A 21,244-nucleotide genomic window follows, 5' to 3' on the forward strand; every position below is an offset into this window, starting at 1 on the left:
GGGTAAAGAAATATATGGAAAGGCTGAGCGAGGCAAATCAGTAAAGACTAGCAAAAGTTTTCATAACAAGAGAAAACAGAATATATGAAATTCATCACACGTAAATTGATTTCCAGCATGTTCAATATGGATCGCCTAAAACCTGACAGTAGTTTAGTGTTCGGTGACTCGCCAAGCTCAGCCCTGAAATATGTACGCAGTACTATGCAAAAAATCAGGTTGTCACTTTTTCAGAAAATTGCAATATAAGTACTTTCTAGATTATATTTGCAGAATGTCTGAAGAAAATATACAAATACATCTGGACATTTAAACCCTTCCATTACCGCAAAGGAAAAAAGCATGGTGTCAAATATTGACCACTTAAATATTGTTGTATTTGTTTTTACCAACAATATAAAAGAAATAAGCACAGTATGGCAAAACATTTTAAGGTAACTTAGTGGAAAACTGCAGTGGAAGAACATTTTAAATCATGCACTCCAAAATACTACTCACCACCCTCTCCTCCCAAAAAACACAATTAAAATCAAAACAAACACTCAAGTCCTTGCACTTTCTGGTTTTGCAGATAGATAAGTGAGGAACTGACAAAGGTTTTCAATCGAAAAATCTGACTGGCTGTGCAGCATTTCTTTCTCAACCCATTAATCATATAAGTACGCTATTCTGTACAGTATGTACAGCAGTACATTGCAAATGGGTGTCGTAAAGATCACAGTCCACGCAACATCTGACTACAAGTTTGTTAAAATCCAGACTCCGGGCTTATAAACAGTGCAGAAAGCGCAAACACGAGGAAAACAATTCCACCAATAATGGTCATAGTTCGTACTGACTTTTTTTGCGCTATCATTTGTCCTCCAATAACTGCAAAACCTGTGCACAAGCAATGTCCTATCGTTCCACCAACTGCCACACCTCTGGAGCAGCCAAAACAGAGAACATAGCTGTAAGCTATGAATGATGTACTCACTCTGCTACAAATGTTAAAGTAAAGGCTGGAAGAAATATTGAAGGGATAAAATGTTGTCACTTTCTCGGTCCAGAACTTGTGATGCCTCCCATTTCTACATTTTCGGGCCCATTAAGCAATTTTGATCGGTGATATTCTTCATCTTTTTTTTAAATTTCTGCTTGACCTTCGTCAGGGTTCATCATACCTTCTCGAAAAATCCTTAGCCCTAAAATAGCAAACAGCGCCTGGACAATTGGGGGCATATGTAGGTAGGCGTTTGTATTCGCAAACGCCGGGGTTTGCGAATCGCAAACGGTGCTTTGGTATGTAGGTGCATATTAGCAAAATAAGGAATCACAATAATTGCGATTCCTTATTTTGCTCAAGCATTTAAGGAGTTGCAATTTTGTGATTCCTTAAATGCTATGTAGGAGTGAATTTTGAAATGAGATTGTGGCTTAAGGAATCGCAAAATACCACCTACTCCAAGTAGATGGTATTTTGCGATTTCTTTTCAAAATGCAATTTTTTTAAAAATTCAAAGTGCCATATGGCGCACAGACATGCCCTTAGGGCATGACTGTGCGCCACATGTACTTCGAGGCACATTCCAGGGGTGCAACAGGTGTCCTTTGGACACCCTGGCACCCTTGGAATTGCGATTCTCAAATTGCGATTTTCTCATAGAAAACCGCAATTTGAGAATGTATCCCCTTTCATTCCCATGGGCCTCTTAGCCCATAGGAATGAATGGGACACTCATTCCTTAATTGTGATTCGCAATTTGCTAATCGCAACTAAGGAATGTTAGAGACTCGCAAAAAAATTGCGAATTATTACCTACATTCCATTTTGCTATTCTCAAATAGCAATTCCTTACAAATCGCTATTTGGGAATCGCAAAATGGAAATTACCTGCATATGCCACATAGTATGTGTATACTGTAGTTGTGTAACCAAATATAACTGATAAACATTTCATCAGGACTAATGCAAGCATAGCACCTACCAAAACAGTCAAACGATTATAACGCATTGCCATGATAGAAGCAATTAAGAAAGTCTTATCTTATCTCCAAGTTCTGAAACAATGATGATGGATATAGCGGCCACAAATGCATGGATGAATCCCAAGTTATCTGCGTTTAGAGTATCTTCTTCTTAATGGTGCACTGGAAGATGCAGGGTGGACACCTTCTCTGCGGGGCCTTGCAGGGGTGGCTCAGGTTTGTTTTGCGGTCATGCAGGGTGTGGTTGTGGTTCCTTATTTCCGTGTCCCCTGTCGTCATCTTCTTGAATGGCGATTGCCAGCCCAAGCAGTATTGGGGGTAGCAGGACCGATGTGGAAAGAATGTGTATTTTTGAGGCCAGTTGTGAGACTGCTCTACTGGAGTTCTCAATTGTCTCAAATGGGATCTGGCTGGTCTTCGATGGCTATTACTACAGTGCCCATGCTCTCTTCCTGCATAAGTGCACGGAAGCAGCAGGCCAGAGCACAGAGCAGCCACCTCGACTGGTGTCAAAACACAAGCAATAAACTTCCCATTGGCGCGCAGCATAACTTCCAGCGTTATGTTTGCCTCAAATATTATTGAAAAAAAAGTCTTGTTTGTGCTATATAAAACAAACAAAATATAGCTTAAAAAAATTCCTCGCCTGATTCCTTACCTGGACTGGTGAACTGCCGACTTCTAAATTCACTGTAGTCCTCCAAGTCTGGACAGCAACCTGCTTCCATAAAATGGCTTCTTTCAAGTAATAAGTTCCATCATCCACTGGAAAATGCAGAGTCACACGCGGGAATCAGTGTGAGGTATAGTCTGCACAGACTCGATTCCTCGGCATCCTGCCTGCCACACCCTTTCCCAACTCGTCACAGGTTGGGGTCCCACCCACGCCCTGTAACATGTTGGGAGAGGGTGTGGTGCCAATGCTATCCACTCTCTGATTGACGTGGGGGCTTAGAGATCACAGGCTTGGTTTTCAAATGCCCAGGGCTAACTTTGCCTGCACGCCATCAGGGGGCTAAGTCTTTGCCGAGCTGATGACTTCACAGCCTTTAGGGCTGTGAGGTTCTCAGCCGACAAACACTTAGGCTACTTTGGGCCCTCCCGGGGAGCATTGCAACTGAGAGTCAGTCACGTCACGTGACCTGAATCCGATTCCAGACTCCATGGCCACTGTCACCGCAGCAGTATCAGTGAGTGGGGCAGACAGTGCCCTGTATTCACTACAGATGCAGTGTATATCTTGGGAAAGCTACAAAAAACGGTTATTTTTTTTTACTAAATAAAATCTGAACTTTGATGAATGTAATGGGAGCAGAGCCCCGACGCCCTCGAGGAGAAACTGCCACTGTAGCTAGGAACTCTGCCATTAAGTGCCTTATGACCAAACCAGAAGATTTTGAACTTAATTCTTTGGTGGATTGGTAGCCAGTGAATGGCAGCCTTGACTAAGACACCAGACTTTGCATCTCAGCATCGCAGTTCCTCAGGACCAATGCATCCCCCCAACTGCGCGACGCATCGTCAAGTCTGAACTTCACATCTCATGCCCTACTCGACGGGATCCTCGATGACAATGCAGAACCTCTCATCGCAGCCTCATCGCAACCAAGATCCGATGGATCGCTTCGGCTGAGTGACACATCTTCGACATGGATCCTTGGAACGCTCCTCAAGTCAGGATTTAAGGTACTTTGCTCAGCCGGTCTAATGGGGCCATGTAGCTGGCCCACACTCCAGCATGGTCAGCCTGAAATTGTGTTTTTGTCCCGGTCCCGGTCTGGCACGACCAGATATCGAAAGTTGGCGCGTTGTGTTTTTTGGCACAATCCGACAAAAAATCTTTAAAATTGTATAACTCTGGGTTTACTGATTCGATTTTGGTCGTTTTTAATTTGTTTTATTTCAATTAAAAAGTACACTATTTTTCTACCTTGGTGTGGGGTCCCTTTTTGTTTGCTCTTTTCATTTTATCACTGTTTGTAGTGTTGCACAAATACTTTACACATTGCCTCTCGGATAAGCCTGACAGCTCTGAGACAAGCTACCACAGGTTTTCTTTTTTTTGTTGCAATTTTAAATAGCGCAAACTCGACCCGAAGGTATTGGAGCACATTACATAAATACCAGTTGCAATTCACAAATACACATACATTTTTTGGTAAGATGCGATTAAATGATTTGCCCAGAATCACAGGATGTTGAACCAACACCGGATTCGAATCTGGTTCCTCAGTTCCATGGTCGGCAGCTCTGGCCATTAGGCCAAATCCTCTCCTTAGCACAGGTTAATACAGGGTTGGCTTTGCCACACCCTGACAAGGACTGTGGTTGCTTCTTGACCAGGTCTCCAGCTCCAGTCAACCAACAACCCAATTTCTTACAAAATTCCAATGTATAGGCACCAGCACATGGTTTATACAGGTATAATATGTGCTTTATGGTAAATCACATGTTATATGTAGGTATGGCACGAGGAACACCGCTTAAGCACTTGCTTGTGCCTTTTTGTCTTTGGCTTTTTCGGGGAAAAGCCAGATTAGGCTCTTGCCTTCCATAAATTTGCAGAGGATGATGCAAAAGGGTTTGGGTCCAGCACAAGCGCCAACTTTCATTGCAAAATAGCTTTTGCACATAAAAGTTGATCAGTTGCTGCTGTTTGTGACATTCTGCAATGCTTTGTGACAATTAGCATCACTTGAATATCAGCACAAACCCTCAGTAAATCTGGACCTTTATTCTATTCAACTGCCATAAAAGGCATCCATGGGCATCATTTAGGGGTCACCAGGGGCGGCAGGTGGGACCCCAGGTTTGACCCTTGCAACACCTGCCACTGCCTTGGTAACCCCTGACCTCACAGTTGGCAACATCAATGCCAGGAACACCAGGGTAACATGTCCTTATCGACGAAGGTTCGGTCTCCACTTTCTTTTTTGCTGTTAATTTTTTATTTCACCAATAGACCATCATATTATACTTTCCACTATTAGGTTAATAACAAATGGAGTACAATTCATTGGAATATGTCACTCAATGGCAGCTGAGGTAAGTAAAAAAGCTTTGAAATGTGTGTTGTGTGCAAGGTTGTGAAGGTGAGTGTGTTTAGGTGAAAGACAGTGTATGTATGTGTGAATGTGTGTGCATGTGTAGGTGTGTGAGTGACATATGATGTCCCTTGGCATATGATGTCCCTTCCACCAAACCTGCCATTTTGGTGAATTGACATCCAGAAGGCTTCCCTGCCAAATGGACTCCAATGAGGCGAGTCAATACTGGAAACCGTCCTAGCTTGCTAAAAAAGTGAGTTCCCCTCAGATTAAAGTTCCCTCGAGGAGACCATGCATTCATTCCCAGCGAGCACTCTCCAGCATGGATGTTTCCAACTGGGCAACACACACACTGGCACAGACAGATCAGTAGTTTTAATTTTCCCCAGAGTGACTAAATACCTCTTCACGATGACAATAACAGAATTATTTGAATCAACATTATGCCAAATTTAAGTGATCATTTTTGGTTCTTTTGTTATTGTTTAGTAAGTCCTTAGTGGGCATTGTAACTTATCAGATTGAAGTTACTCATAATTGGATATATAATTCTAGTATAGCTATATAATGATAGAATAATGTACAATGGTGTGTTTAGTTTCAGCCTTTATATAACTTGATGATGTGTATCCGCTGAACAGAACATGGTTGGAAGAGGCATTCTCAGGTGAAATCCAAGGTTGTTTTTTTATTTTAACGATTCAATTCTTCACATTATTTTACCACTATTTCTTTCTGTATGTTAACATGTCTTTCAGTAATGTTTACTCCAACCTCTTTCGTTCTGTATACTTTCTTTCAACAAAATGCAGGGTATTATAAATATGTTCAGCTTTCATGAAGATAAACTGTGACTTGTTATGTTTTAAGTGTTGGCTCATATTTTCCTGTCTATTATTCTGTGTAAGATTTTTTTTTTGTGGGGTCATTCAGGCATAAACAGCAAATGTGGGGAGCCAGCCAACCTCATTTTATTTAGATTTCGTTTTTTTACAATGCCCTCATCTAATTCCTGTTCAGTTTGGAACAAAGGGTTGTTACTTGTTTATATGACTAAAACATATTATGGATATTTAGCCAACGAATATAAAACAAATAATGAAAATGCAAAGAATATAATATTTATTTGAGTCTTTATTATAAAATTATAAGAGTGGAGTATTACGTGGGTGTGAGTTAGGGTACTGGGAAGTCGCAAATAATTGTTTGGTGAGGTGCTCTTTTTAAATTTCAAAATGTTGCCCAAATTCATCCAAAACTGTACTTGACCAGCTGCATGCAATGGCTTCCTCTGCCTGCCAAAATCTGAAGGGGAGTTTGCTGGCAGAGGTAAACAATAACGGAGTAAAAACTCACAAGGGAGCCCTGTTCCTGATAATTTAAATCCCAGTTTTTTAAGGATGATTCACAAATTGGATGCCCTTTGAAGAAAGAATCCTTTCCGGTGCATCTTAAATGGTGAACAGGTGCACATTCATGTCAAAGACTTTTCTCTGCAGCCTTATATTATTTCAGTCATTCCTACAATTCAGAACTGCTCTGACCTGGTGTAAAGTCGTACGACAGCCTGCACCAAAAAAGGGAGCCCAGCCCAGAGCAACACCAGACGAATAACAGATGCCATGTAGCCAACTAACATGCAGCGCAGAGCCCCAACAGGGCCACAAAACCCACCACCACCCCCTGGACCTCCCCACCCCCTCCCCTGGACCACCACCGAGCAGTGCAGACAAAGATAGTGACCCTAAGAAAATGCAACCACCTTACAGACCCAACACCAGAGAATGTCATTGCCCACTACATGCACAAAGGGAAAACCACCCTGTGCATTCTGACCACCATTGTTCACAGACAGACGGTACCAACACAGTGGACAACCAACATCCCATCTCAGACAAAGCTGCTGGCCTTGCTGCACGTGTGGGCCTCTGGTACCCTCCAACCAACAACCGCACGAGACAGAAGAGTCACACAGCCAGCCCAATCCAAGTCCCTCACAACGGTCATGGATGACACCATCAGCTTGGTACCCCACTATCTATACTTCCCCCACACCGCGCAGGTACATCCGGAGACCAAGCAAGGCATCCTACACGTGTCAGGTGGCAATTGACTGCACACATGTCCTAGTTGTGCCCCCTGCCAACACTGCATTCAATAAGCGCAGAAGAAAGCGCACGCATCTCACCAATGTCCAGGCAATATTGGACCACAGGGGAATCTCCACCAAGGTCGTCGCCAACCACCCAGGCAGTGTGCATGATCCATACACCTTCCGACAGTCCATCATTAACCTGCTCTACCAGGATGGCACCCATGGAAATGCACTTCTCATTGGCAAATACCAAATGAACACACCACACACCTCAACTCCACAATCATGCAATTCACAACACTGGAAATGCACACATCACACGCTCACATACAACATGCCAAACAACATGCACACCCACCATACACAACAGTACAACTTACTGTGCATGTACATCGGCCACCACCGGCATGGCACCTCAGCCCAACAATAGCAGAATGTGGAAAGAGGTGAGGGCCAGACTGCAGTATGCAGACCACACACAAATCCATGCCGACACACACCGCTGGTGTCTGGAGTGTAGTGGAAAGTGGACGCAACCATCCCACTGCAGCCAGTGGTGAAGAATGCGGAAATGTAGCTTGTTACGTCCCCCCCGTGTGCGTGATCGGAGTGGGCTGGGGCGGCGTACGCAGGCCAGTGTAGAGGTGTAAATGAAAGGCACAGAACTCTGGCCATGATCCTCTTCCAAAATGCCCAACGTCTCTGCCAGGGCAGCACCTCTCACCCTGCCATGAGGCCGACGCTATCGCCATGAGCGGTGTTGCCTGCGATCCTGTGCACCTGCTACACCCGGGCTGTTGGTCCCCGGAGCAGTCTTGCCCGCCCCTGCGCACCCAGGCCTCAATGCCCACCTGCCGACACCAGCGTGTGTCAAAGAAGGCCCACCACATGCCAGTGCAGGCTCCAAGCCTGAGGGCTACGACTCTGGCACCTCCTCAGACCATCACGGCCTCTGAGACACAGGCCCACAGTACTCCTGTTTTGTTGACGTACTCTACCGGCATACCCAGCGGACAAGTAGGTCACACATTTGGAACTGAGTCTTGATTACACCATGGCAGAGAACATGAATTATGTCTGAGTTTATGTCCCTATACTCCCTCCGATGTGGTGACACCAAGTCTGTGTACAGCTTCACAACCACACATGCATGTGGGCCCACGCGGACCACTGCCATCGGCCTATGCTGCACTCAAGTAGGTCACACAATTGGAATTGAGCATCGATTTTTCGAAGGCAGAGTACATATCATTGCACGCAAAGAGAGGCATAAGAGGAGGACGTGTTGCAGTTTGGAGGAAAAAAGGATCATCGTTATGGAGGTGATCCACTACCGACAACTGTCCTAGTGTCACGTAGGGCCTGATTCACAGAATGAACTTAAGACTCAATCCTAAACTTACTACTATTTTGGTATTCACAGAATGCACTTACTACTTTTGGCATTCACAGAATTAACTTACTACTTTTGGTATTCACAGAAGTTAGGATTTTGTCTTAAGTCTGTCTTAAGTCTGTCTTAAGTTTGTCTTAAGACAAACTTAAGACAAAATCCTAACTTCTGTGAATGCCAAAAGTAGTAAGTGCATTCTGTGAATACCTAAATAGTGGTAAGTTTAGGATTGAGTCTTAAGTTCATTCTGTGAATCGGGCCCTAACTCTGTGCAAGGTGAGTCTACGACACATGGCTGTGGGCCACTGCTGACTGCTGCCTTCGCCCTACACTGTGGTCCAGTAGGTCACAGAGTCTTGATTTAGCAATGGCGGAGTTCATATCAGTGTACCGGCATCATCGCAGACTGCATCCCCTCTCAGCCCCAGTGCCACTAAGTCTGTTCCCCGACATTCATGGACACTCTCTAGTCGAACATTGGTGGCGTCTGAGTCTATGGACTAGGGGGTCGTTTTCATCCTCGTGTAGCTGATACCGAATTGGTGGTGGCAACGAGGCTGTAGCAGTCCACTCACATTTGCTGCTTCCGGCCGGCTACTGCCCTCCATAGTCCCCTTGGACATCATCAAGGACCCGCTCAGTCTGTGTGGCCCTACCTCAGTGGACCTCAAGTCACCCTCCTGTGGTGGTATGCCTGTACCTGTCACTGTGCATCCGGGGCCACTAACTCTGTGCAGGTCAAGTCAGAGACACTGTTTGATTCAATATTTAATGGCCTCTGAGACGATGGCCTTGGGGTCATCAATGCCATGTGTCTGTGGCCCTGCGCTGTCTGCCTCAACTGCAGACAGCACACATCCAAGTGAATCCTGACCGACCCAGACATGGCATCACCACAGGAGGCACGTGCCACCATCGCCTGGACCACCTCTAACCGCCATCTGCCAGAGTCAAAACAGTGGTACTGGCAGACTGATGGAGTTGCTCACACCTGTTGTGAATGCCATCATCTGCCTGATACCCTGCTCAGCACTCCAGGTGCCACTGACTCAGTGCACTGCAAGCCATAGTCCCTTACAGATTGAGTTTTGTGCTGTGGAGAGGTTGTGCAGCAATGTCACCTCAGGCAGTGTGTGAGACCTGGGACGTTGGTGAGGAAGATGGTGCAGGTTTAACACACCCCACTGCATCTGCATCAGGAATATCCCTAAAAGGACACAATCCTAGATGTTTTCTTCATATGAGCGCGCTCAGCTCTAATGCCCCAACCTCAGTGCACTGCAACTCACGGGCACTTCTGTTTGAATGTTGGCTGACCTCTGTACTTGCTCCGGCTCCCTCCATGTTGCTCAGCAGTTGGCTCTGTTATGTTGCTGTTATGCTGGCGTTCTCTGTTTCTGTTTCAATGGTGTGCACTTTCAAGTTGTTAACAGCACCAACCACTGCGTGCGGGCTGGTTTACACTCACCCCACACACATCCAGCACAGGCGTCACTGTACATGTGGCCCTGCCAATAAAGGGGCAGGCGCAAGTGCCTGTAGCCAGTTCCACAAACTATCTGCGTGTGTCCCTGTGGTCTTGTTGTATGCACAAGGGCCCTGGGCCCTACGACATTACATTGTGCTGTTTACAGCGGACACAGACATGTCACCGCAGGCAGCGGGTTAGAGCTGGGACTTGTAGCTTTGTCGTCACCCACTCAATACGTAAGAGGAGTGGACTGGGCTGTCATACGCAGAGCCAACGAGGATGTGTATGAGATATTTGCATGCCCATGGGCATGGTTCTGTACTGGGAATGTGCATCTGTATGTGTCTCTGGAAAGTGTGGGTCTCCTTCATCGGGTGTAGGTGGTCCCTGAAGAGCATTAGACACCCACGTATGTGATCTAGTCCGCATTTCAGGGGTTCAGACCCCACCCGCAACTGATCGACCACCTCCTTTTGGTGTTCTGCCACCAGGCATTGGAATGCTATCTGTGGGTCGGTGAAGTGTTAAGAGACAGCCATGCTTTCGGGTGCTTCCTGCTGTGTGGTCTGTTGCAGGGGCTGTGTTCTCTTCTATGTAGCTGGGCTGCCCAGGTCCTGGTGGTGGGTTGCGTGGGTTGTCCATGGGCTGTTGTAGTGCGTAGGTGTCGAAGATGTGGTGGTAATTTCACCGGCATCACTGATGGGTGGTATTCTCTGCTGTGCTAGAGGTGTTGTGTGTCCCTCTGCAATGTGATGGGGAGATGCATGTTGACATTGTGTTAACATGTATGTTGGTGCTTTGTTCTTGTTTACATGCAGACTGTATGACAATGTACATTGTGACTGTTTTGGAGGTGCTGGATTTAGATGCGGGACAGTGGACATTTGGACTACATGATGGATGTGAAGTTGTTCGCGCATATTTCAATTTCAGAGTTTCCAGCTCTGTCAGATGTAATAGGCCTGTTCCTGCGTGTGTGCAGAGCCAGTTGTGTCCTCTGTTCTGCAGTGTCGGGGTTGTGCATTGTACCACATTGCCGTCAATATGATGTGCTGTTATTGCTACGTGTGTATGCTGCAATGTGCCTCGGGGATCACTGACATGATCCAGGGTCATTGTGGGTGTGCATTGTGCTACACATTATTGTACATGTGTGCCATTGTGCCCATCTCCTCTAGTCCCCCCAGTCCCTGGTCGTTGCTCACCCTGTTGATGTTGTGTCAGGTCCTGTTGAGCTGTGTCCGGACTCCCGACTCCTTGCACCGTGTCCACACTGATGACAGTAGCCTCGGTTTTCTCCAGCTTCTCCTGTGGGGCAGGACTCCCACCTCCTGTCGCCGTTGTTGCCTTCCTGTTGGCAGCAGCTTTGTGCCTGATTTAGATTTTCACATCATGCCAGCGCCTCTTGGCCTCTTGGTCTCCTCCTTTGGCCTCCTCCACACTCCAAATGCATTCAGGATAGTCTAATTATGGGTCAGTTGATGGTAGTGTTCTGTCACCTCCGTGACGCTGATCTGATTTTTGCTGCGGACTGCACCAAGTCTTCCTCTCCCACTTCTCCTTTGCCTTCCCCAACCACGTTTTTCATTGCTGGTGGGGTTTGTGTTGGCCTCTGCACTCAGTCAGGGTGCATCCAAGTCGCTATGCACTTTGGATTGTTTTTGGTGTGTTGTTTTTGTTGCTTTTATAGTGCATTTTCCCACCAGACGCGTGGGATTTGCAGGCCCGCCGCTTGTTTTCGATGCTTTTCATATCGCGACTGGCCTCATCACAAGTTTTCTTGCATTTGTGTTTTGCATTTTTGGGCATCGCGTTGAGTTTTTCACAGACATTTGGCGCATTGTCGTGCCTATTGAATGGCGCCTCCGTGTTGTGAATACTTAGTTAAAATGGCGTCATTTTCCTGCGATAGACTGTGATGTTGAGTTTTGTGTTAAGTTACTTTTGCGATGGTTATCACACGTTCTTGAGAATATTCCACTGAATCTAATCAGCAGTACCACAGGGCCATCAGTTCAACATGATACATTTCCTGTAAAAAGTAATGTAATGAATTTCAACCTTTTCATTGAAACTGAATACGTACATGGGTACATTTATCTTTCATTTCAATGACACTCCCCCATCTGTGGAAAAAATAGCTTGAAGCACTGGAGTGTATTTTCCCAACAATTGCCCCAGTAAAAAGAGCTTTGGGATTCAAGATAACAATAATAATAATAATAATAATAATAATAATAATAATAAGAATAATAAGAATAATAAGAATAATAATAATAAAGTTTATGAAGCGCCTGGTTACACTTAAATCAGTGTGTCCCCGCACTATGATGGTGTTGTGACCGTATTGTTGGCTCTATTTCTGAGTGATGGTGACTTTAAGCTTGCTACCATTCTGAATCTCTATTCTTGCCTTGTGTTGGTCCTTTTCAGGCTTTTTTCAGAACCCGGAAGCATAAACTAGAGGATAGCTGCTTTATATGATGATAGATCCCTTATTCTTGACTCTAATCCATCTATTGCCTATTGGCTTTGACATAATTATGTGTCCTTTCATCATCCTACCTATAGTAGAGGGTGGACCCTGTAGTCCTGACTTTATATTACATATTGGTATGGTTTGTGTAGGTACTCTGACAGAGCTAAGTGTTATTTCATCCTTCTCAGGCCTACAAGGCCCAAAACTATAGAGACTCCATTTTGCTTTCTGTCCCTGCAGACTGAGATGCTTGCAGGGTAAAGGTGATGTTTTAGTTATGAGGTGTTGTTCACCCTTTGCGAACTGGAGAGAACCGGCCAGAGCTGAATCTAATCAGGAAGTGTCTCTGGGCTCAGGTCTCTAGACGAAACAAGCAGCTGGTCACTGTGGGAGCGTCTAGCGCAAGGAGCCTGGTACATGGAATCAGTGGGAGGAGGCTGCTGGCTGGAACTTTCCATGAGGAGAGAGCATTCCATATTAGTGAAGTGCAGAGCTGGAGTCAGTTAGAAGCAGAAAGAGTTGAGTTCAGAAGCAGAAGGAGTGGAGTTGGAGAAGGAGTTGGATCAGAGGAGAAGAGACAGTCGATGCTTGGAACAGAGGGAAGTCAGTTAGTCAGTTTGTCAGTGAGACAGTTGGAGCCAGAGAAAGAAGAAGATGCTTGAAACAGAGAGAAGACAGACAGACAGTCAGTGAGCTGGAACCAGAGAGAGAAGTCAGAAGCAGTTGTGAGCAGATGGTGTTTTGAACAGAGAGAAGTGAGATGATGTTTGGAATTGAAGGAAGCAGTCAGAAGCAGTTACTTATCAGAAGGAGTTGTGATCATCTGGAGTCTGAAGTGATGCCTTTTTGAAGAGACTGAAGTTATATCGTGGATTAGTCTGTGGCAGCAGCTGGAGTGAATTGGTCATTGGAACTGAGATAATCAGACAGAGTGAAGAAGCTAGTGGAGCGAACGGTTAGCAGAGCGGCAGAAACTATTAGGCTGAAGCTGGAAGGTGGAGAGAGTTCGTGGGGGAGAGGAATCCAGTGCAGAGTGATCAGCGCAGATGCGTGTATCTGGGACAAGCTAAGGCACAGACAAGAGAGGAACCCAGATGACAGCTAGAGCAAGACTTCATACTAATCAGGTGATATTTGTCCTTTACATTTAAACATTAACCTTGTCCCTATTGTGTTGCTAATCCTTTTCCTTTCAGCGCTGTGCAGTCTATTTACAGTTCCTGTTAGTTGCATGTGGATGTGGTATAGTAATAAAGCTTTACAGAGACCCCGCAGATCTGTGTATGTGTCTATTCCCATTTTACTTTTCAGGCTATGTGTTATAGTATAGTGTTATATTATTATTGTTACTGTAATAAAGATACCCCAGTTCTTAGTGAACCAGCGTATGCCTTGTTCTTATATAGTACAGGTAACCTTTTCTTCTAGTCAGGTGTCAGTGCACGAACGGAAGCGACCCCCGATCAGGTAAGTGACCACTGAATAATTAGGGAGAGAGGAGCCCTTGAGCTAAGAGAATAAGTTATACACTGTGTAATTCGCCCTTTATTCATAATATAGTAGTAGTGATCCCCTAGTGAATAGTGAGAGAAACTTCCCAACAGAGAGAGAGAGAGAGAGAGCTAAAGGTATTCATAGGAAAGTGATCGTCGTTGTGATGCGGTGTTAAAGAGAGCACCAGGGGGAATACTGGTGTTTATACCCACAGGATTGTGGCTTGTAATGTAAGTAAGAGAGCACCAGGGGGGATACTGGTGTCTATACCCACAAGATTGTGGCTTGGAGATTATAGAGAGGGCATCAGGGGGGATACTGAGGCCTGTACCCACAGGATTGTGGCTTGAGTGAGCACTGGTTGCAGTCAGTGTGTAATGGTATATAATCAGAACTGCCCCAGGGTAGATTAGTCTGGGCCCAGTTGGTCGCGAGACTATATTGTGTGAATGTGGTGTAGGGCATGGACGTCCTTAGTGATCAGTGAGTATTCCTAGTAATCCCTATAGATTTAGTGGTGTTTCTGATGATATGAGCTTGTATATTGCTAATTCCCCATCCTCAGGTAGGTACCCAGGTGCCTGGATAGATGGGTCCTGAGGAGGGAGGTGGTTGCGTTTCGGCTGGGTTGGTGGTGCTCTGATGAGCTGATTCTATCTGGTCCGAAAATCCGGTCGTTACAGATGGTAGAGAGAGAACTGTCTTGAGCTGGTTGCATGACAAGGGGTTAACATTCAAGGTCTATAAATGTAAATTTCACAAGGAAGAATAAGACTTTATAGTTCATACTTTGACTAGAAGTGGTTTGAAGCCAAAAAAGGAACTTGTTAAAGGTATGAGAACGTTGTTTGTTCCTAAAAACAAGGAGGAGCTAGTTTTGTTTTTAGATGTGTGCAGAGTTTGAGAATTTGTATACAGTATGTCCAAGGGATTTGTATGGATGCCAGTATGAAGGGTTTAGGGAACACTTTGTATTCAAAGAGAGGGTGGAACATAAGGAACAGTTACATTTATTTAATGTCTCAAACCAGCAAAATAGATATTTGGTAATTGAAAGAGAGGCATTGGTGATTTTCTGGGCAATAAAGAAATTAATATTCTTTGTTTGGGGTAAGGAGTTTACGGTCAACACGGATCACGACCATTTAAGGGAAGCGTTGATAAAAAAGGGGTTGACAACCATTCGAGCAGGATTGCTAAGTGAGTGATTTCTTTGCTAGAATATGATTTTAAAGTTGAGTATGTGCCAAGGCAATGTAAGGTGGTGGAGGGTCTAGGAGGATGAGTAAGTTGAAGAGGATGAGGAAGATATATGTGTTGTTGGGTACAGTACGGTAGATAAATAGAGTGGAGATTGGAAGTCAGTGGAGACAATGTTTTGCAGAAGGATATAATGATGGTGGAGAATGGTTGGGTAACGAAGATGTTGGTTGGAAAGGAAATTAAACTATATTTGGTGTGTTAAGAATGTATTGATCACTCAATAAGGGTATAGTATATAAAGGGACTAGATTGATTACCCTTGAGTCAATGTACAAGAGGTTGGTTGTTACGGGCCACAAGGGTGGCCAGGGTATTTGCACAACCAAGGATTGTTTGCTGATGAACTATTGGTGGCAAGCCATGGACAAGGAGGTGGAGAGAGAAGTGAGGGAGTGTGTGGAATGTTGTCTGAGTGACAAAGTTTCTAAGACTAGAGAGCAGCCCATGGCTGTTAGGGAACTGCCGAAGAAGGTTTGCAATGAAATTGAAGTGGAAATAGTAGGACTGTTAGGATTGCAAAGGATACAATTAATATTGTGCGGGTTGATTTGTTTTCCATATGCACAGAATTAAAGATTACAAATTATGTCAAGTCTACACGTGTGTTAACCCTTCTATCAGAGATTTGTGCTGGAAAAGGCTCACCAGGGTCACTATTAATGGACAATGTAGTATCAAAGGAAATGCATCTGTTTTTGATAGAGAGACGATTCAAACATGAAAGGTGTGCCTGTTATAATCACAAGATTAATGGGATGGTGGAGAGTTTGACAGAACAATAAAATAAGCTATACAAGTAGCAAGAAGTGTGGGATAGAATTGGAGATTGGAAATCAAGAAGTGGTTAGAGGCCAATAGGGCTACTTCTCATAAAGTCACAGGAAGAGTTCCAATTGACCTGTTAAAAGGGAGGAAAGACAATAATATGTTATCTCTGCTTGCGGTGAATGGAGGTAAACGTTTAGAGGATAGTGATATGGATGTGAGTGGACATGTAAGAGAAAGAGGAAGGTGGAGGAAAGTAAGAGATGTGGATGAGAGGAAGGCTACTAAGAGTCTTCTTATTAAAGTGGGGGATGTGATGATGGGGACGGCCCCTGTCACTTACGGTAGGTGCTCCAAATTCAGCAGGCCTATGAAAGTAATCATAGTGTTAAAAAATGCAGTGCAGATGGAAGTTAATCACATTTAGAATTTGAACAGAGTCGTGTGAGTCAAGAGTGTGGATGATCAATAAAGACAGCCATATTAAGGTCAGATGTACACCCCATATTTAAAAACAAAGTTCTTAGCACTATGTCTTGGCTCAATTCCATTAAATGCAGATCAACCGAGCTGGCACTTTAAAGGCCCGAAAGCATGTAGTCTTTGTGGAGCACTGAAGCAGGATCTAATTCATTTAATTTGCATCTACCCTAACCTAAAACCATATCGCCTTTTGTTATTGAAATTTTATTTTTAATATAAATGGTATTCACACCTGTAGAGCAGCAATATTAAAATACCTTGATCCAAATGATCCACAGCTCAATTGTAAGCCTGTATGAAAAATGTGTTAAGTCCGGTCCAAAGGGAGTTACAGAATAGCAATTTGGAGGGCCCACACTGTACAACAGTCCAATTCCAGGCCAGATTTGTTTTTATGGTTTTACATTAATATGCTAAAAAGTTCAATGAATTGAGACTGTGCTTCACAAAACAGACTATGGTGACATTATTTTTATTGCATTTTGTCATCTTTTGTGGCACTAAAATGAGCTGTGTAACCGATGCATTGTAAATAAATTGATGTTTTAAATTTTTTGGAATAATTCTTTTTTAATTTTATTATAAATATCTATAGCACATTGTTATGGTTTTAACTAACTGAAACAATAAAAAAAAATGAATTTGAATAAAGACAGCAAGAAGAACTGGATAGTGCAATGAGAGTGTTGCCAAGACATTGGAGTAGAAGTATTAGAAGGCTTTTAGTGTATATAAGTGACTTTGTTTTGGACTCTTAGTTTCTTAATATTTTTAGTTTTTTTTCTTATTTTATCTGTCATATATAGAAAGCGAGATGTGTGGAATCCTAGGGTGGATCTCATGAGTAGATTCCCTGTTGTGTTCAGCATCTGCCAATGCAAATAGGTCTGGAATGTGATTGGGGTTCAGATGATACAGGTAGGCTGCTGGAAGTGTAGGAGTGCTAAATCACTTTATGGAATGTAGCTGCCTCTTGATGAAGTAAACTTGCTTACTTAATTCTTATTTACTTAACTAGCATCTCTTCAAGAGAGTTCTACCCTGCCAAGCGGAGGCACCCCAGACCTGGACCCTAGACAGTGGTCCTGAAGGTGCTCTACCAGCGCATCTGAGGTCAAGCAGAACTGATCCATCTCCTCTGCTGCGCATCGCAAACTTGAACATAACTTACAAATGATCTCTGTTGTGATCTCCCAGTACAAGGACTCCACATCGACCTTACAGCCAGCATCAAACCGTCTCTGTGCGAAGCTTCCACCATGCAGGCCCCCACATTGCAAATCTCTTGTCGACAGTAGTCTTAACAACAGCACAGGTTCTCCCATCACAACCTTGCAGCTCTTTGCAAATGATGCATCACTCTGACTGGATGACACATTCTCGGCGGAACTTCACATCGTAAGGCCTCCTGTTGACAGTGCATTAACTCACAAGGCAGCTCAGAAGCCGATGCATTGGCTCAACTGCATGACTCCTCTTTGACGTGGTACCTTGCAATGCTGAGTAATCAAGACTTATGGTACTGTTGTTCAGCTCGCCTAACTGGGTCCCTGTAGCCAGCCCATGCTCCACCTTAGTCAGCCTGAACTTGTGACTTTGTCCCGGTCTGGTGAGACCAGATATCCACAGTTGGCGCTTTCTTCTTTTTACTGCTATTTTCTCTGTCATCTTTAAAATTGCATACCTCCAGTTCTACTGATTGGATCTTTGGCTTTGTCTAACTGGACCTCTCCTTACAACTCGAAAATTTTGACTTCCAGACCTCCAGAATACCAAAACAACCACAAAAGCTAATCTGCTCAAGGCATCACTTCGCTTGGCTGAAGGAACAGGTATCTCTGATTTTGACCTTCTCTGCAGCAGCAAAGCTGCTTCAGCAGGCCCTTGTCTAGAAGATATCCGCCCTCATGTAAATTGTCATTGGACATAACCTGCAACATTGTCCCTCTCAAAACTTTTGGGCTGTGACAAAGATACTAAGTACAAATGTCTGACAATGACAATAAAAGTATCAAGCCAATGGAAGGACTTCCCTGAGTTTGAAACTTGAATCTTCCCACTCAGAGCTTTTCCTGCCAAAATCAATGGCTTCATTGGGACTTCCTCTAACGGTCATGTGATTTTGAGAGGACCTCCTCAGATACAGCCTGCAACCTTGCACAGCTGAATATTTTTGATTTCCATTTTAGAATAGATACAGCTAAAATGTCTGACTGGGATAAACCTAGTAGGGGTATTTGACACACGCTCCTTTGAGATTGGTCTGAAACAACACCTACGCCCTGATCTACCACAGGCAAGACTGTCATTAGCAGTTAGTGCTTCTTTTCAAACATTTTAAAATTCATATCTTGGTTTCCCATAATTCTGTTTGTGTTGTTTTGGTGTCATTTAGTGTTTTAACTTTACTCCAAACTGGAGTGGGATTTTTATTTTGTTGTGTTTTTTACTTTTTAATTGTTTTTGTACGTCTAAGTATTTCACACATTTTCTTTTTTAGTTAAATTTGTGTACTCTGTGCCATAGCTACTGTTGGTTGAGCTCTGGTTTCAATTGCTGAAATCTTTGGCTAAATCAACAGGTAAGTGCCTTTATTACGTGTGGTGTGTTTTCAGCCACACCAATTATCAATTGACTTTATTATACAGCCAGCTTCAGATTCTTTGTTTTTGGGGCCTCGAGATTCAATATCACTATTCTCTTATTAGTTTCTGCTGCATATGTCATGCAAAATGGAAGCCCTGAGTTCACTTCTCTACTCACAGGTTGGATGGGAACCCTAACTGTACTTCTTTGTGCATTATGCAGGTGATCTTAAAATATACATCTGCTTCTAGCAGCAGTCAGATGAGTTGCTTTAGGCTTGGAGTTAAGTGATCTGATTCCGTTTTGTTTGTTTCCAAGCATGTTGCAGCATGTATAGTGGCTTTAATGGCCAAGACAGTGGATGTGGCTAGCCCTGCCTAAATAGTGTTTCCATTATCTATGTTGGGCACTATAGGAGCATGAACAGGTGATCTGAAGTTTTTTCATTGTATAGAGTTCTTCATATTGTCTATGAGGTGCAAGTGGTATGTAACTGTTCTTGTCAGTAAGTTGCTTCCCTCGCTGCACAGCCCTGCCTGGTAGTTGTTCCTACCTGACCCTTCCAGGTACATAGTTTGAGGCCCTCCTACACCTACAGGTACCCACCTGCACCGCATCCCTGGTGCTCCAGTGGGTAGCATCTCTGCTCTGCTCTCTGTCTTCTGCCTTATGCCTTTTCTGCTCATCTGCTACTTTATTCACTTTCTTTTCTTCTGTTTTCTGCTTTCTTGTCATTTTCTCCTCATCATGCCTTTGTATTGCTGCTGAGCCTCATCCACGGTCAACCCCACAGCACCATTGTCCAGCTTACCGCCTCCCAGCTGTCCATCCTTCCCCAACACTATTTAATGGAGGGTACTCTGCAGCTGCACAGCAGGCGCACCAAAGAAAGCCAGTCTACACTTGGACTGCACCCAGCGCCATGGACCCTGGTCCCCGGCCCATCCACTGCTTTGACTCAAGCACCCTCCACACCTTCAACATTGGATGTTCCACTGCCTGCCACCTTGCATGTTGAAGGACACCTAAGGCCCATTCACATGACGCAACTACACCTTTGCTGGCATCCGCACCGGACCCACTGACCACATGAACCTACAGAACTGTACCCAACCACCTCATGTGCATCCTATACAACACCGGCTCCCTCAAACGACACACCATGGAGATCTGGGATCAGCTTAACTTCATCTCCTTAATGTCGCATTCTTCCCAGAAACCTGGATGAACTCCAGCTTAGCAACGGCTATCGCAACCGCCATCCCTGATTGCTACAAAATCATCCACAAGGACCACGTCAATCACCCAGGAGAAGGCATTGCCATTGTACACAAAGACACCCTCCACCTCACAACCAGCTTTGATGACCACTTCCCTGACATGGAGCACCTGTACTTTCAGATCCAGACCAACCCGAAGACCACTCTCTGTGGCACCTTCATCTACAGACGTCCTGGACCCCGTCCCCTTCAGGAAAGCCCTCACTCACCACACTCTCACCTCAACAGACTACAGCCTCCTCAGCGACCTCCATTTCCAAATGGACAACCTTAGAGACCACAACACCTTATACCTTCTGGAGAACTTCACCGCGATTGGACTCAACCAACTGGTTACAACACCAAACCATTCAGTAGGACACATGCTCAACCTCATCTTCTCCTCAAACAAAAACATCTCCGTCAGCCGCACCTCTGAGCCCCTCTGGACCGACCACCACTGCATCCACTTCTCCTTCACCAAACCCGCCATACACCACCACATCCACATCAATCTTCACAGAAGACCAACTTACCACCTCCCTCAGCAAGACCCCACCACCAACATCCACAGATTCCAACACCTCAGCACATCCCCACTGAGTCCAGGAAAACAATCACCCATGTGCTCGTCAGCAGCAGACTTGACTACAGAAACAGACTGTATGCTGGCACCACCCAGAAACGCCAAAACTAACTGTAGAACGCCCAGAAGGCCTCTGCCAGTTTCATCCTGAACATCGCATGCCACAACAAAATCAATCACCACCAGAGAGACCTACACTGTTTACTTGTCAACTAAAGAATAACTTTCAAGCTCCTCATACATGTCTACAAAGCCCTCCACAATGCCAGATCTGCATACCTCCCCGACCGCCTCTCCTTCTCTACTCCCATCAGATTTCTTTGCTCCCACCAATTGGCCCTGGCCACCATCCTAT

At 44.6% G+C, this 21,244-nt stretch overlaps 1 pseudogene; it reads right to left on the bottom strand.

The window, feature by feature from the left end:
• Positions 1 to 748: 748 nt before the first annotated feature.
• LOC147669888 (putative divalent cation/proton antiporter TMEM165 pseudogene) lies at positions 749 to 19,779 on the bottom strand (annotated as a pseudogene).
• Positions 19,780 to 21,244: the final 1,465 nt, after the last annotated feature.

Source organism: Lissotriton vulgaris, unplaced genomic scaffold, assembly GCF_964263255.1.
Source record: "Lissotriton vulgaris unplaced genomic scaffold, aLisVul1.2 SCAFFOLD_500, whole genome shotgun sequence".
Classification (NCBI taxonomy): domain Eukaryota; kingdom Metazoa; phylum Chordata; class Amphibia; order Caudata; family Salamandridae; genus Lissotriton; species Lissotriton vulgaris.